Source organism: Triticum aestivum, chromosome 7D (assembly GCF_018294505.1).
Source record: "Triticum aestivum cultivar Chinese Spring chromosome 7D, IWGSC CS RefSeq v2.1, whole genome shotgun sequence".
In the NCBI taxonomy this organism is placed as follows: domain Eukaryota; kingdom Viridiplantae; phylum Streptophyta; class Magnoliopsida; order Poales; family Poaceae; genus Triticum; species Triticum aestivum.
Window position 1 is genome coordinate 535,729,106 of NC_057814.1, and position 8,491 is coordinate 535,737,596.

Below are 8,491 nucleotides of genomic sequence, written 5' to 3' on the forward strand. Positions count from 1 at the left end.
AGAGAGCAGAGAAGGAATCCCTCTCGCGTGGATTGGACGATTTGTTCGATCCTCTCTCTCCCCCCTCTCCGCCTTGTATCTGTTCGCGCATGAGCCAGTCTTTCATGCGAAAGTTTCCCGCGTGGGCCGCTCTTTCCGGCCTGAGAGCAGCCCATGGCGTCCGATCTGGCCCAAGGTGCCGCCCTGCCTGCCCAGGCGGACGATTCAGACGCCCTTTTGTCTAAGGCGCATGCTTCACGAAGCAGTCAAAAGCGAGGTCGATGCCTTGCCATCTGAGGGCGACCTGACACCATAGCGTGGGCGACGCCTTAGGGAAGCTTTTAAAACAATGTCCAGGATCACTGCATTCTTACTAGAGCCAAATGATTTGTAGCGTATCATGTACACCAATTCCATTGTATTCATTGTCAGAAATGCGTTACCATGATTAGAATCGCTCGGTGCACATGGCCTATGTGTGGTACCATTTTCTATCCGAACAAAATCTTAGGGTCGGCCATGCTTCGCAAGGGTGGGTTAAGCAAGAGATATACCCTCGAGACCACATGAAACCTCATAAGTACGTCTAGTTCTAGATAGTTCGTCATCTATTGCTCTTGTGTAATTAGTTGACCCCTTGAGGCATTGGGCTTCAGTTCTTAGCAAAATCACATTCATGCAAGTTTCAAAAATGCGTTGGGTGTAAATTCCTAGTTCTGCCTCTACGTAGAGCCTATATTGCCTAAGCGCACGCCTGGGCACTCTTAAAGACAGTAGCTCTGCTTCTGCCTAGCGTCTAGGAACGCTTAAGTGCTTGCCTAGCAGCTATTTTTTGGTTGGGCTGCATTCATTGTACGACACTTTCTCCATCTCTTGAATGAGAAGAATCAATATTTCCCCAGAAAGGAATATCTATGAATTAATTTGGATGTTGCATTCTGTAAAACAGTCGTTTACATTGCGTTCTGTTAAAACAATTTGTTGCGGTGCATCAGGTTAGAAATTCTATTTGTTTATCTATTTGGAATTAATTCCTAGCACAGTGTTAGTGATAATATAATTCTACCATAGTATTATATTTTCCTAAATTGTGTTAGAAGATATATTTCAGATATTTTAAATAATATATAAACAAAATTATAGTTTATGAAAAATCTAATAGTATAATGATACTACAATGTGGTACTGCTGAACAAAAAATCGATCACTGCCTTGTAATAACCTTTGTTTTAGATAAGATTATATTTGCTTGTTGGTGCTTCTTGACTAAGTTGCTTCTGACTGATTATGCACAAACACTATTAATATTTATCATATTTTACTCTTTATTCATAGGATGCAGCGCAGTAGATGCCAGTTTACATCTTCAAGGCCAAAACCTGATAAATCAGCATCTGAGTTGGTAACTCCAGATTGCTCCGCAAATAGGGGATTAGTGGAGGCTCGATGTCTGTCTGCTGCCGAGTAAGGTAATGGAATGTATTACGTTGTTATTTGTTTATATGTATTTAAAGTTTCCAGCAATATTTCTAGATGTTTCAAAAGAGGTTTTGTGTGGGATTTGGCAGCTATGCTTGAAATTAATTGCTCCAGTATGCCATTGTGGGTGTGAAAAAAGGAACACAATTTCTAGCAAATACTTAGTGCAGCTGGCTTCTACACATCATAGTGTATAGTACTCCCTCTTCCAAAGTACTTGTCGTGGTACTAAAACCACGTCAAGTATTTTGGAACGGAGGGAGTACCTTTTTTTGTCTAGCTCATTTTTCCTGGGATATTCAATTTTGTTTGCTTTGTTAGTTGTGTGTATGGACTGGAAGGTATTATCTGATACCTAGCATACATGGACAGATGCTTCTTTCCATATGGTATCGGTATTGTTAGATCTTACCTTTTTGGCTTCTTAAGCATATGGGATTTTATTTGTAAATTGTGGTGATGGCTGTCTTAGAATTCTTTCAGGTGCCATCACTGTGGTATTAATGCAAGGACCACTTGCTCCTTTGCTGTTTCCATTTCCACCATCCAAACTAAAAGCAGATCGAAATCCTAGGGTTACTACCCCCTCCAGGCTATCTCCATCCCCATCGTCCGATCTGACCCTTTGCCATGGCACAATACAACGGCAAGCTGTACCAGCCTCGCCGGGGCCCCGAGCACCCCCTGCAGCCGGCGGAGGACCCGGAGGCGCACGCCGTGATTAACCACCTTGCGGTCATGGCGGCGGAGGCGGAGGTGGAGGCGATGAACGCGTACAGGGAGGAGCATGAGCAGGAGGTGGAGGAGGGCGAGGGGGATGGGCAACATGGGCATGGGGGTGGCAAGGTGGAGGTCGTCCAGATGGATGCCGATGCCGTGGTGGCTGCTGCTGCTATGGCAGCGGCAGTTGTGGCGGCCACACAGTTGGACCTACACAGGGCAATGGTATTGGTCTCTACAATTGGGCCGCACCCTTTTATGTGATGTATAAGCCAAATTATAAAAAAGGGCAGCCCGGTGCATGTAGCTCCCGCTTGCGCAGGGTCTGGGTAAGGGTCCGACCACTTTGGGTCTTTTGCACGCGGCTTTTCCCTGCATTTCTGCAAGAGGCTGCTTCCAGGACTTGAACCTGTGACCTGGTCACAAGGCAACAGCTTTACCACTGCGCCAAGGCTCCCTTTCTATAAGCCAAATTATAGTTCATGAAAAATATAATAGTATCGTGATTTTATGATATGGTACTGCTGACAAAAGAAAACGATTACTACCTACTATTCTGATGCTAAAAACCTTTTTTAGACAAGATTGTATTTTGCTTGTTTGTCTAGATTACCTCTGCACGCATTATGCACAAATACAATTAACGCTTTTCAGATTTTCCCTGTATTTATAGGATGCAGCGCAATAGAGACCAATTTACATCTTCAAGACCAAGACCTTATGAAGCAAAATCAGAACTTGGCAACTCAAATAAGGGATCAGTGGAGGGTCGACCTCCGTTGGGTAAGTATATTTTTTGGCCTCGAACTCTTCTGAAAGTGAAGAAATCGTCCCTCAACTTCAAAACCACCAAAATTCAGTCCCTCAACTATTTAAACCGGATACTTTTTGTCCCTATTAACGTTTAAGGTGGTTTTACTGTGACGTGGACCCTGTTTTGACTAAAACATGCCACGTGGGCTGGTTTTGACCTCCAGGTCAATCAAGTGACTAAGGGCACCCGCTGGCTCTCTCTCTCGCTTTCGCATTCTCTCGATCCCTTTTCCCATTCACGAACCCTAAATAGAGCGGTGGCGGCGGGCTGTGAGGCATGGCTACGGCGGCGTGGCCTGCCAGTGATTGAGGCGCGGTGGTTGCTGGCTGAGCACGGTGGCTGTGGTGGTGGCTGCTAGGGCATGGCGGCGGCGACCTTGAGCACGACCAGTTCTGGGCGGCGGTGGCGATTTAGGCAGCGGCTGCGGCGGCGATTCCCTCATGGGCGGCGGTGATTGAGGCCCGCGGTTGCTGGTTGAGCACGGTGGCGGCTGCGCTGTGAAATCCAGTTCATCCTTTACTGTCAATGTTACCTCCGTCCCGGCAAGTTCCCAAGTTGGTGGAAATAAAAGAGCAAAGAAAGTGCCAGCAAAACTACCAGACTAGTGCTTGTTTGCTGTTGTCTGTTCTTATGTCAGACCATGTGAGAATTCATGTTTGTCATTGATTCTAAGCTATATTCAGTACTATTTCCCTTTCCCATTTAGTACTTTGTCAGACTATGTTAAACTAAATTGGGTCGAGAATGTGTTCAGACTATTTTCAATTAAATTGTGTTCAGACTATGTTCAGCTAAATTCAGTACAATGCTCTGAAATGTCCAAACTATTTTCAGTTATATTCAGATTTTGATAAGCTATATTCAGTGCAAACACTTTCCTTTTCTCTTGTTCTCACTTGTACACACGCGCACACACATACTCATGCACAAACACTTAATTGATGTGGCAGTCAAAACCAGTGTATGTGGCCCGTTTCAGTCAAAACACAGGGTCCACGTCAAAATAAAACCACCTCAAGTGTTATGACGAACAAAAAGTATCCGGTTTAAATGATTGAGGGACGAAAAGTATCTGGTTTAAATAGTTGAGGGACTGACTTTGGGTGGTTTTGGAGTTGAGGGACGATTTCTCAACTTTCGAAAGACTTCCGAGGACGAAAAATGTACTTATCCCACCTCTGTCTGCTGCTGAGTGCTGAGTAAGTTAATAGAGGCCAATGTACTTTGCTGCTATTGGTTTATATGTATTTGAATTTTCCAGCAACATTTTAGATGCTTTCTGTGGGATTTGGCAGCTATGCGTTGAGCCGTTGAGAATCATTGCTATGCTTGAAATAATTGATCTAGTATGTCATAGTAGGTGCCACAAAAGAAACACGATTCTTGCAAATACTTAGTGCAGTTGGCGTCTACACATCATCATAGTATATAGTTAGCTTTTTTTAGTCTAGCTTGTCTCTTTCCTGGGATATTCAGTTTTGTTTACTTTGTTAGTTGTGCAAGCAGGATTGATATGGACTGAAGGCATTATCTGATACCTAGCATACATGGAGAGATGCTTCTTTCCATATGATATTGTTATTGCTAGTTCTTACCTTTTTGGTTTCTTAAGCCTCATCCCAAATCCAGAAGCCTGAGAACTGTGGTACACAGATTTTAAGGGTGAGTATCAGGAGGGAGTGGCTTGCTCATTAGTAAATTCGGGTGTCCTTGGCACCCTCGTCTCCATGGGAGATGTAAAGTTATCTTGGTCATGATCATCTTAATGATTTCCTGGGTTCCTAGTTTTTTCTTATTCCTATGAATCAAACACCCAACTCTACAAAATTAATGTGTTTTGTGATTCTTTATTTTGCGCATGCTTTCGTATCCTATTTTTTTGTTTCCTGTTCCTAAGCTTTTTGAATCCTGCGAACCAAGAGGCCCTTAGTGGGATATGGTTCTGTTCTGGTGGTGGCTTTGGTTACCATGTGCCTATGGAAGACCTCATTGGGCGAGGAGAGCTTGGGAAATTTATATCATGTGCCTATTGAAGGCCTCATTTGCCGATGAGTGCTCGGGAAAATGTATTCCAAATTCGAAGGGCAGAGATCATAGATGGGAGTCGACTCGATACAGACCTGGAAGTTGCTAGACGATGAAAACCTTCTCAAAATTGATGAGCAGGTTCTCTGGAGACATGGCGGTGATGATCCTTACCAGTGTCTACTTGTAAGCTGAGGACACGAAATCTCTATGTATGTTGTGAACATGTTATGATACATCAGTTTGATTTGTCCTCTTGCTGTGGGAGTTAGGGTCATATTTGATTTTCTTTCTTGAGCAAGCAGTTAGCCAAAATCGTTTACCGTGTATGGATGGCTTCTTTTTGTTTCATTACTCATTAACGAGATGAAACTTGTATATAAAAAGGTCACCTGTTTTGAATAAAAAGACAGAATCCCGGTATCTCCCGGTATCTTATATGGAGTTGCCCTGTTCAGCTAGCAGCCTTCTTTCTCTCAAGCATATATGAAAGAAAGAAACCAACCACGGGGGAAATATAACATGTAGTAGCTCCATAAGGAGTTGCCTGTTATTCTTCTATAACAGTTGTTTACATGTATTACACCAATGAAATTAGATAGAATGCTATAGTATTATGCTGTTCATCAATATATGGTTAGTCTTGAACTCATGGTGTATGAAACTTGTGTGGAAACCTATGCAAGCACAACACCTGCCCCTGAACATCCACTGGCATGCATGTTCAGATAAATTGGTTTACTTTACTTGGACAATGCAAGTTCCAGATTATCTTCCAGGCTTGACTCTTCGTATTATCTGCATCACTTGGCTTCTACAGCTGCACATGAGTTCACAACAACATTGCTTACGGAAATATGGAAATCATGTCGTTCCTGGTACCGAGAAGCTAAGTAGCAGTATAAGAGAAACATGAGAGGTGCCCTCCTTGTATTAGATTATCATATCAGTTGTAACTTACGCATGAACAATCGTAGGTTGATCTCTTGTATATTAAGTGTCTGCACCACTGTGATAGTTTTTGCTAACCATGGATAAAATGATGCTGGTGCATTCTTTAAAGGTCATCTTGTTTTTGAACTTGTGGCACACTTTATTCATATCAAATACTAATTGTTACATCACTAACAAGTTCGACTAGGGTAATCTGCGGAGGATCACCCTCCCAAGAAATTACAGAATTAGGATCATAGAATTCCTAGCAAGCTTGTGCCAATACTTTGAGCTAAATGAAAACGATCATTCAGAGTAGCAGAATAAGGGCTCATGATATCCACTTCCCCTTTGCGTGCCGAATAATTTCAAGACAATCAGATTCAATGATCACATTGGAGCATCCCCACTGGTCCACTAGCTGCATACCATTCTTCAACGGTGACCACGCTCCAAAAGAAAACAGATATGCTCCAATGGTATTTGACACGTACAGACTATATTATAATAAGCACATTAAAGAGGACAATATGTTAGTAGACTGACGAACTGATCTGTACTAGTTACCAGCAAAAGAAAAAAAGAACTGATCTGTAGTACTACGACCAAACATATTTCCTTGAAGAAATAAGCCGCACATTTCCACCAAGCAAAGCACCATCCCTTTGTGTGCCCAAGAGGGTGCAGAAATGGAAAGAAACTGAATGCTCTCACCTGTAGAAAGAAAGCGATCACAAACATTAAGTACCACTCAGAATAGAGGTAATTGCACCATAGATACGTAAACTTGGCAGGTGGGTTCAGTTTGGTTAAAAACCTTGGAAAATGTGCGCTGGGTATCACAACTTGGCTTTAGGATTAGAGCATGAGTAAAATTCATCCACGATATTTGAATTTGCGCCGTGAGCTCATTTTAGTCACGGTATATAAAAACTGGGTCAATACGGTCATTATGTGCAATTTAAGATGATTATACGGTCACTGATCGCCGTATAGCTTCGTATTTATCTGAGTTGGCTGGTCAAACAGGTTGTGTGATAAAAATCCTCTCTCCTGCCCACGCAGGTTCCACCTGTCAGTGATGGAGTAAAGAACAAAGAAGAGATTAAAATTTTGTAGGACAGGGGATTTGATCCAGTGTGACACTGTTTTATATAAGAACACATGCACGCACGCGACGGCGTGCCGTGCACACAAGATACACACACAAGCACCCAGTACACACCTGGCACAGTGCCACTAAGGTCTATCAGTCTATGGAAGACACACACAGAATGCACGCACGGGCGCATCGGCCAGCCACACTCACATGCACGGCGCACATAGAGCTCCCACGTCGTTGCCCTTACGCCACGCTCCGAAACTGGACGCGCCGGACCCGCCATTCATGCACACAACACGCATGCACACACTCGCTAGGGGCGTGTTTGGTTGCCTACATGAGGCCCAACCAGACCCGCGCGGGAAGAAAACGGCCTGCTTGGTTGGCTGCATACATTGTTGGGCCTGCATGGCATGATGTTTAAAGCACTTCTGAGTCTGGCTTCCTGGAAACGCTCGAATCGACAATTTCTCCAGGGCCAAGCCCGAGCGGTGCACGTGGGCGGCGGCGGCTGCATGCGTGCGGCCACGCTCGAGAAGCCGCGTTGCTTCCCGAAGCGCCGGCAGTTATTAGCCTCACCGCCCCTCACCGCCCCTCACCGCCCCTCACCGCTCCCTCTCCCCACTCTCCCCACTCTCCCAACTCTCACCGGCGGTGGCGGATCGGAGGAGAGCAAGAAGACCACCGGACTCCATCACCGGCGAGCGGATCATCACTTGGCCCGCGGCAATGGCGGTAAGCACTTCTCTCTGTTCGTCATGCACTACTTGAAGGAAATACGCCCTAGAGGCAATAATAAAGTATTATATATTTCCTTATATCATGATAAATGTTTATTATTCATGCTAGAATTGTATTAACCAGAAACATAATACATATGTGAATACATAGACAAACAGAGTGTCACTAGTATGCCTCTACTTGACTAGCTCGTTAATCAAAGATGGTTATGTTTCCTAGCCATAGACATGAGTTGTCATTTGATTAACGAGATCACCTCATTAGAAGAATGACGTGATTGACTTGACCCATTCCGTTAGCTTAGCACCCGATCGTTTAGTATGTTGCTATTGCTTTCTTCATGACTTATATATGTTCCTATGACTATGAGATTATGCAACTCCCGTTTATCGGAGGAACACTTTGTGTGCTACCAAACGTCACAACGTAAATGGGTGATTATAAAGGTGCTCTACAGGTGTCTCCAAAGGTACTTGTTGGGTTGGCGTATTACGAGATTAGGATTTGTCACTCCGATTGTCGGAGAGGTATCTCTGGGCCCACTCGGTAATCACATCACTATAAGCCTTGCAAGCATTGTGACTAATAAGTTAGTTGCGGAATGATGTATTACGAAACGAGTAAAGAGACTTGCCGGTAACGAGATTGAACTAGGTATCGAGATACCGACGATCAAATCTCGGGCAAGTAACATACCG

The 8,491-nt window shown here is 44.0% G+C and overlaps 1 protein-coding gene across 2 annotated transcripts in view; it reads left to right on the forward strand.

Annotated features, from left to right (window-relative positions):
- Positions 1-5,455, forward strand: part of LOC123163868 (GATA transcription factor 20) — an 8,759-nt gene extending 3,304 nt beyond the window's left edge. The window contains exons 5-6 of one of the 2 annotated variants that reach the window (XM_044581270.1): positions 1,315-1,448; positions 2,833-5,455. The gene's annotated coding sequence lies outside the window, so the exon portion shown is untranslated. The remainder of the gene's footprint in view (positions 1-1,314; positions 1,449-2,832) is intronic. The other variant, XM_044581269.1, reaches the window with a different exon arrangement.
- The last annotated feature ends 3,036 nt before the right edge of the window (positions 5,456-8,491 follow it).